Source organism: Eutrema salsugineum, unplaced genomic scaffold (assembly GCF_000478725.1).
Source record: "Eutrema salsugineum unplaced genomic scaffold, Eutsalg1_0 scaffold_12, whole genome shotgun sequence".
NCBI classification, from domain to species: Eukaryota; Viridiplantae; Streptophyta; class Magnoliopsida; order Brassicales; family Brassicaceae; genus Eutrema; species Eutrema salsugineum.
This window is the reverse complement of record NW_006256895.1, coordinates 5854107-5861835: the sequence shown is the minus strand read 5'-3', so window position 1 is coordinate 5861835 and position 7729 is coordinate 5854107. Positions and strand designations below refer to the sequence as shown.

General features: G+C 42.1%; 1 non-coding gene across 1 annotated transcript; it reads left to right on the top strand.

The window, feature by feature from the left end:
* The first annotated feature begins 2542 nt into the window (after positions 1–2542).
* LOC112089568 lies at positions 2543–2649 on the top strand. The gene has a single exon (XR_002901203.1). It is a non-coding gene; the product is annotated as a small nucleolar RNA R71 (small nucleolar RNA).
* Positions 2650–7729: the final 5080 nt, after the last annotated feature.

Sequence of the window (7729 nt, the reverse complement as noted above, 5' to 3'; positions counted from 1 at the left end):
ATCTGGTCTTGTTCTGTTCTGACCCGCACAACCATCCCGCAGCTTTTGTTACTTAGGCATTCTGGCCGTTCTCTTCATGCTGCGACCTGACCTTCCTCTTTCCAGGTCGCACGACCATCCCGGAGTAAATTCCGAACCTTGCTGCGGCCTGGCTCCCTTTCTTCTGACCCGCACACCCATCCCGCAGTAAATGGGACTTAAACGTTTTTCTGGCCTTAAACACTTCTCTCAGCTCTCTCTCACATGCTTTTTTTTCCATTCATCACTGAGCTATGTACTCCAAAGATCACCTAGTACCTGAGACCAACTCACAAAACCCATCAAAAGATCCTAAAACAGAAAAAGAAATGAGAGAAAAGAATTAAAAGATTATATACAAGGATAAGCTTGGGGTGTCTCCCAAGAGCACTTTGTTTAAAGTCACTAAGTTTGACTTTCAAAAACCTGTTTTCAGCTGGGGTGAGGTTGAGCACTGATGCTCTTCAGCACTTCAATGGTCCTGAGCAAGAAAGCTGAGTTGGTTTGCTGCCTTTGGGAACCATTAGACCCTTGTCCTTGAGATCCCACCTTGAGACCTTTGTCCACCAGCTCTTGAATACCATCTGGGTCTTTATCAAAGATGGCCCTTGTGAGACATGCCCTCACTTCAGCAAACAGACCTGGCTTCCCATTGCAATCCAGCTTATACTTCAGAGAACCATCATCATCAACCCAAGGAGTGAGATCAAAGTCTTGAGAAGAAAGATCAGGTTTAATACTCTTGTCTTCTGATGCTGAGCCATCACTTTTGGTGTTAATCATCCTTAGATCACTAAGTGTAGGAGACCATGAGAGCAAGATGTCTTCTTCTCTGATCAATGGCTGTTCAGTCCCATCCTTGTAAACAGAGTTGGTGTGAGGTTCTTTTTCCATTTCCACAGCTGAAAGAGATTGGGATCCACCTAAAATCCCAGCACTTCCTACATACTTCATCTCAAGTACCTTAGGGGGTTCTATCTCTTGAACAACTGATCCACAAAATTCAGCTAAAGGTGGTTGAACAGGGTAAAAGGCATCCTTATCCACCTTTGTAAGCACCACTCTTTGAGTATCAAAGTCAATCATTGCACCAGTGGTGTTGAGAAATGCAGTTCCAAGCAATAGGGGGAGCTCTTTGGTCTTCTTCATCTTCATGATCACAAAATCAGTGGGAATTATGCATTCACCAACTTGAAGTGGATAGTCTTCTAAAAATCCATATGGTTTCTTGGAGTAGGAATCACCAAAGGTGATAGAAGAGGGGTAGGACGTTATAGACTTGACCTTTAGCTTCTCCATCATATCTTTAGACATTATACTCACACTTGAGCCTGAATCACACAAAGCATTCTCAACTCTAAAGTTTCCAAGAGTGCAAGAGATGGTGAACTTCCCTGGGTTGCCTAGCTTTGGGAGGGAGGTGGGCTTCATCTGAGTTGATTCAGAGGTGGAGGCACAATCTGTTAGCTTTGCTTGACCAGTTGGATGCTCCTTTGTTTCAATAGACACTGAATCATTCCCTTGCTGAACAGAAAGAACTGAACCGGCTGCCCCCACACTTTTGCTCTCAATGTCCTCATTGAGTTCATGTAAGAAGCCAATGAAATCATCTATAATGGTGTCCTCATCTACTTGAGTGTGTGCATTCTCAGTAAAAACTTGACCATAAAGGAGGTCTTCAATCTCTTGCACAGCAGCTGAATGGTCCTCACTGGAGTAGATGGCAATGCAATAATCTTTTGAGTTTTGAAGAGCTTTACCAGGAAGAGAGACTTGTGGTTCAGAAGTGCAGATGCCCTTGTTCTTTTTAATAGACTTTAGTTCAGTACCTAGTGTCTCCAGGTCAGATACCATCTTTTGTTGTCCTAGTAAGAGCTGTTGGAGAAGAACATTGAAATCAGGACTTTGTTGAACAGTTGGTGGGCCAAAACCAGGAGGTGGAGCCTTTGGCTGTAGGCTGACTTGATTTGTGAAGCTATTCCCTTGATTCTGAACCGCTGGTTGCTGAAAACCCTGTTGACCTTGGGAGTTACCTTGGTACTGATTCTGTTGAACAAAGCTTTGAGGAGGGTATATTTGGTCTTGGGGGTTGGCCACATTGTTGCTCCTATAGGACAAGTTCTGGTGGTTGTTGAAGTTATTGTAACCATTGAACTTGTTTTGATTTCCAATGAAGTGCAACTCCTCTTGAGTGAGACCCTCTTCATTGATATTTGTGAAGCATCTCTTCTCCTCACTCACATAGTGTATAGGCTTTTGAGTGGCAGCTAGGGCTTTGTCAAGCTTTATATTCAACACTTTAAACTTCTCTTCCAGCTCTTGGTGTCTACCAGAATCTTCTCCTCTATAGCTTCTATCATAATCTTCCCCATAAGTGTCTTGGCTCATGGCTAAGTTCTCAACAAGTTCCATAGCTGCATTGATTTCTTTTGCCAAGAAATTTCCATTTGATGCTGTGTCCAACTGAATCCTGATCTTAGGAACAGCTCCTCTATACAAAGTGCTAAGGAGAGAGGCTTCTGAAAATCCATGATGTGGACACTTATTTGTGTAGCTTCTAAACCTGTCCAAAGCTTCTCCAAAGGTCTCATTAGAATGTTGAGTGAAGCTGGAAATCTGGTTCCTTAGCTTTGCAGTCCTTGAGCTTGAGAAGAACTTGGATAGAAAGGCAATCTTGCATTGCTCCCATGTGTGGATGGATCCTCTTGGGAGGTTCTTTTCCCACTGATGTGCCTTATCTCCAAGGCTGAATGGGAACAATCTCAGTTTGAAACTGTCTTCAGATACCCCATTGATCTTAGTGAGATCACAAACTCTGTCAAACTGATCCAGATGCTCCAAGGGATCCTCCATAGGTAAGCCATGGAACTTCTGATTCTGAACCATATTGATCAAAGAGGCCTTCACCTCAAAGTTGTTGTTTTGGACAGGAGGTGGCCTGATTCCTGCTCCATACTGGTGTGCATAAGCTCGGTCATTCTCACCAACAAAGACTGGTTGGGGCTGATGACGTATGGGTGGGTTTGGGTGGGGCTGTGGTGGATTAACCTGAGGTCGGTCTTGGTTCTGGTTACCCTGAGCGTGTCCCTGATGGACCTGAGCCTGTTGAGCCTGAATTCCAATCCCATTACCAGCTCTTTGACCTTGATCAGCTTCTTGAGCCTGATGCTCATTCCCAACTTGCTGATTCATTCCTAACCTCTCCAAGTGAACAGCTCTTTCTCTTTGTCTTCTGGCTTGGCTTCTTGTGATCATAAACCTGAAAACAAAGACAGAGCTTGAAAGGTGATCAGTAAAACAAAATAAACTTGATCTCAAAAACTATATCAGAAACTAATGCTAACAATCCCCACACAATATGGCAACGGCGCCAATTGATAACTAAGGTTTTTAAAGCCTTAGATGGGTTATCAATCCCCTTGTCAAAGTAGTATAAGGGGTGTCAATCCATATGTGTGGTAGTTAGGCACTAGTTTATGTGATAGGTTCTTAAGTCAAGTAATCAAAGATGAGTTTTGTGAAACCAGCAACAAGAAAGCATAAAACAAGAAACAAACAAGCTATGATTAATGAACTAAGCAAGCAAACAAAACAAGATGATGGTGATTAAGCAAATGATAAAAGCTAAACCTCTAGATGTGATCATTGATTAGGGTGCTTTAGATAATGAATCATGATGCTAAGAACATAATGCAACACTTGCTACTCTTTAGTCTAGGCTTCTTAATCAGATTAATTCATTCCCATGACAATAATCCCTTTGCAAATCACTTAATCAAGTCTAACAACCATTAGATATAATCAAGCAATCAGCAAGCATAATGCATCAAGCCTAATAAGTGACCAAACAATCTCTCAACCAAGAAGACTGAATCTTATACAGAAAGACATAACAAGCAATCACATGATCTCAAACATTTCAACTTAGAACTCTAATCTAGACTAATCCTCTCATGAAGGCATTAATCTCTACACTAATCCACTTTCAAACCAAATCATCATTTGTGAAATATGAATCAATGAGCATTAAGAAACAGTTCTAATATGTCATTCATGCATTTAACAAATCATTCCCATGATGAAAAAGGCATAAACCCTTAAGTTAGCTCATTCAGGCATTTCATCAAACACTTTTGGTGCATGAAATGCCTATGAACCCAGATTTCACTTTCCCAAGGAAATCTGGCATTAGGAGCAACTAACTAAGGAAATGGAATGAGAATCTAAACCCTAAACATCACCAATCAAACATCTAAGCACCCTAATCTACACACCTAGAAGTTTAAAAGATGACTACTTACTAATCATGAAGAACACATCTAATCTTTTGCAAGAGATGATGTTAATCATGATTAGAAGCAGAAATGAAATGATGAGATGATGACAAACAGACTTAGATTGATTAAATCCTTGAGATCTCTCTTAATCCAAAACGTTTTTACACTAAAAAGGAAAGAAAACTAGAGAGAAACTAAGAGAGAAGAAGATCCTAGGGTTTTTCTCCCAAAAAACTATATATACTAAGTGCTAATGGACCGGGTCAGCCCAGGACAAACTGGGTACTGACCCGGCTCAGTTGGGTCAAGTGGAAATCCTGCGGGTCAGTCCAGTATGTCCCAGGTCGCACACCTAAGTCGCAGTAGATGAAGACTTGTCTTGTGAAGCCGCACGCCTAAGTAGGAGTGTTTTGCGAGTGTTGCTGCGGCTTGGTCTCCTTCCTCTCCAACTCGCAGGGCTAAGGCGGTTTCTGGGGAATGTACAAACTGTGCGGGTTGGTCTCTATTGCACCTAGGTCGCAGGCTCAAGTCGGAGTGATTTGCGAGTGTTGCTGCGGCTTGGTCTCCTTCCTCTCCAACTCGCAGCATCCAGAGCAGCTTAGACCACTTCGCATTCCGGAGAGTGTAACTCCTATGAGACTTGTCCGAATTGAATGATTTCGGTTGCAGAAGACAGAGGACTCATTTATCTCCAACTTTGGTGAAGAAAGCTTCGGTGCTTGGGAAGTGTAAGGCTTCCTGGAGGGCACATCTTTGCAGTGCATGTACACGACCAGAGAGAGGCGTCTAGACATGTGTCCATTCCGGAGACTGTATCTTTCTGCTCATAGATCCGAATTGAATGCTCTTGGACGTTCTGGAAAGAAGACTCAAATGGCTATGGTTCTCATGAAGGACCCGGAAACTAAATCGGCCTGGAAGTGCACCGTCCTTCGCATCCTTTAGAACTGATCTGCTCGGTCCGGAATACCTGCGAGACTGGGGTTCCTTCCGACAAGCTTATCTCTCTGCTCACGCGTCCGAATTCCACGATTCCACTTGCTAAGAGACCGTGATGCAATGCTCTCCAACTTCTATGAAGCACCCGCCGTCTGAATCGGACCGGAAGGCTCCCCGGACAGGAGATCATTCAGGGGTATCGGATTGCTCCGGAATGAGTGCGAGACCTGTTCGTCTTCCGATTACCATATCTTTCAGTTCCGTGGTCCAAATGCCTTGATTCCAACTGTTATGAACTCTTGACTCAATTATCTCCAACCTTTATGAAGACTCCGATAGCTGAATCTGACCGGAAGGTTCCCCGGACGGGCGATTTCGGAAACGTGTCTGCACCCGGAGATTTTGGCCGAGAGACTTGACCGCGGTACGTGTTTTTGGCCGAGAAAGCTACCCGCGGGAAGGATTTTGGCCGAGAATCTTCGGCCATCAGTATATCATTTTGCCGAGAAACCCAAAATTGCTCCTTTTCACCATTTTTGATCATTTCAACTCCATTTCTTCATCTGAATCACATCCTCCACTCCAAATAAACTCCAAAAGCACCTGTTTAACACTCCAAAACATGCAAAACTCTCTTGGACCTAATGCAATCTCCTAAGTCCTAAAACAATGCTTAAACACCTAAAATGCATGCAAATGAGACATGATTTGGACTAGAATATGTACATTAAATGATGCAATTTATGAATATATCACTAATCTACCTTGAAAGCACCCTAATCTACTCATCTAAAGCCGCTTAAACGACTACTCACTGAATGCATTGGGAGTTCATATTTCCTTTGAAAGAGAAAAGTGACAACTAAGAGAATTCAAGTTCATGCTCAATATGAAATGCAAGACCATACTCTGATGTAACAACTCAACAGTAATCTCCACAAGTTCTCTTATTCCTCAACTCTTTGACATTCATTAAGCTCTTTACCAAGTGGATCAAATGATGCAATGTTCAAACAAGCAAAGTTTGGCTAGGGTGAGGTAATGAGACTAAAATGATCTCATCAGCGCCTGAGTGGGTTCAATGCAGCAAGGGGATCTCTCTATGAATGATCAAACTTTGGCAGAATGCTAAAGGTAAAAAGCAACCTATGCATACAAGGGCAAGGACTCATCCCACCCCACACTCTACTCAAAGCTTTCTCACTTGTTCAACCTCTCAAGAACCTCACTTTCCACACTCATTTTCCTCTCACTAGGGGACTCACTTTTCATTTTCACACTCAATCTTGGAGTTCAAACTTTACATAGCTCTTTTTCACTTCTTTTTTGTAACTTCTAGCCTCTTTTTCTTTCTTTCTAAAACATTTGAGCTCTTGGGCTTCTTAGACTTTTTCTTTTCAAAACACTAGAGCTCACTTTCTTTGACTCAAAACTCCAAGACTGATTTCTTTTCCTTTTCTATCCCCTAGTTCTCACCATTCTCCTTTTATTGCCACTCATCTCTCCTTTTTCCACTCACCAACAAGTATTCCCCCACACTTAGTTCTCACCAAATCTCTCAGCTCCTTGATGATGGAACTTAACACTCAATGAGACTTGCCCTTGTCGCTCTAAACCTAACACTTTCTGCTAAGTTTGATCCAAGGTGGCCTTTCAATCACACACAAACATTTGGCTTGAAGGAAGGATGGGTTCAAGGTGAGGAAAACTGATCCAGATGTGGACTCAGCTATTTGAGCTAAGGAAGAGGGTGGTAAAAACAGGATTCTAGCTCAAATATGTATATAGGTATCCACAAGCTTATTCAAACAATGCATCACAAGATAATTTCAAGTCAAGTTCAAGGTTTTCACTTATTAGAGTTGAGTTCAATTCAAACTTGCTTCTCAGATTCAAATCATTTCAAGCCTTGCAAGCACCTAAGTCATTTCACAAGCATATTTAATCCAAATTCTCAAGGTGATGTAATCTCAAGGAAAGAACCTATCATTACTCCCAGCAAGATGCAACCTATATGAAAATGCAAACTAGACTCAACCTAAAATGTGAATGCAACTACATGAACATTTTTTGTGAAAATTTTTCAGATTTTTCCATTTTTTGGTTTTTAAATGCACTTAGATGAATGCAAAATGAGACTCAAAGTGAAAAGGAAAATAAGAGCAGAATAAACATGATTAGTAAACACAAAACCCCTCCCCCACACTTAAATAACACAGTCCCTTGTGTTATAAAAGCATGAGAAAGAGAAAAAAGTCAAACATGAAATGCAAAAGATAAAGAAAAATGCTAAATGCTCATTTACAAGTGTTTGGAGTGATACCTGGTGTGGTTCTTGTGCAAAAGGGGAGTGAGTATCTGCACCAGATGAGGCCAGACACCACTGGAGATGGATTTGGCTTGGCCTGAACTTTCTTGCTGCGGCCTGGTCTTGTTCTGTTCTGACCCGCACAACCATCCCGCAGCTTTTGTTACTTAGGCATTCTGGCCGTCTC